We start from the raw sequence: 1477 nt of genomic DNA on the forward strand, positions 1-1477 counted from the left end.
AATTGTTTTGGATTCATTCCACTGTCATTTGTTTTCCTATCCCCCTTTCCTTTTCCTTTTCCTTTTCCTTTCCCTTTATCCACTTTGTCTAATCTATCAAACTTTTATTCTTCCACTCTCCCCATGTATTGTGGTTTAGCTTCCATATATCAAAGAAAACATTTGACCTTTTTTTTATAATTGGCTTATTTCATATAGCATGATAATCTCCAGGTAAATTTATTTACCTATAAATGTCATAAAATCATTCTCCTTTATCGATGAGTGATACTCTACTGGGTATGTATATCACAATTTCTTTATCCATTCATGTGCTGAAGGGCATCTAGATTGGTTACATAGCTTTGCTATTGTGAACTGAACTGCTGTGACATTGATGTGGCTTCATCACTGTAGTATACTAATTTTAAATCCTTGGATGTAAACTGAGGAGTGCGATAGTTGGGTCAAAGGATGGTTCCATTTCTAGTTTTTTTTTTTTTTTTTTTTTTTTTTTTTTTGTGGAGCTGGACATTGAACTCAGGGCCTTATGCATGTGAGGCAAGCACTCTACCAACTGAGTTATATCCCCAGTCCCTGCACTCCTAGTTTTTTGAGGAATCTCCATACCGTTTTCCAGAGAGGTTGCAACAATTTGCAATCCTATCAGCAATGTGTGAGTTTATCTTTTTCCACACAACCTCACCAAAATTCATTGTAACTTGCTATTCTGACTGGACTAAGATGGAATCTCGGTGTGGTTTTAGTATGCATTTCTCTAATTGCTAGACATGTAGGGCAGTTCTTCATGTTTGTTAACAGATCCTATTTCTTCCAAGAATTGTCTTTTCAACTCTTTTGCCCATTATTGATTGGATTATTTATTTGGCATTAAATTTCTTCAGTTCTTTATGTAACCTGGACATTAATTCTCTATCTGAAGTGCAAGTGACAAGGAATTTTTCCCATTCTGTAGGCTCTCTTTTCACATTCTTGATTGTTTCCTTTGCAATGAAGAATCTTTTTAGTTTGATTCCATACCATTTATTAAACTGATAAGAATAGATAATACACTTGATCTTAGCCAAAAGGCCAAGGAACTAGCCCATCCTATTTATTGATTCTTGATTTTGTTTCTCGAGCTTTAGGAGTCTTGTTAAGGAAGTCAGTTTCTGAGCCACATATTGTCTTTTTCTTCAGATATCTTCCCTTGACATTTCAGTAAATTATAGCCTGAAAAAAGATACTAAAGCTACAGAGTAGATATTATGCAAATGGAGTTGTGTTGACAATCAATAGAACTATACTGTGGGTATTACTCAGAATATATTTCTTTTACCTGGCAAGTTCAGCCTCACAAACATTTGAGAGGACAGGGTTGGTCCCACATTCATCTTATGTTTGATATCCAACTCCTAAAAGAGTCATTTAATTGTTGTTCTCTCAATAGCTATTCATATTTCTTTCTCAAGGAAAGAAACAAGTTCATAGTTTTCAA

General features: G+C 34.7%; 1 non-coding gene across 1 annotated transcript; it reads right to left on the minus strand.

The window, feature by feature from the left end:
* Nucleotides 1-898: 898 nt before the first annotated feature.
* Nucleotides 899-1083, minus strand: LOC120890125 (U2 spliceosomal RNA). Its single transcript, XR_005734375.1, has one exon. It is a non-coding gene; the product is annotated as a U2 spliceosomal RNA (small nuclear RNA).
* Between the last annotated feature and the right edge of the window lie 394 nt (nucleotides 1084-1477).

Source organism: Ictidomys tridecemlineatus, chromosome 4 (assembly GCF_052094955.1).
Source record: "Ictidomys tridecemlineatus isolate mIctTri1 chromosome 4, mIctTri1.hap1, whole genome shotgun sequence".
Lineage (NCBI taxonomy): Eukaryota > Metazoa > Chordata > Mammalia > Rodentia > Sciuridae > Ictidomys > Ictidomys tridecemlineatus.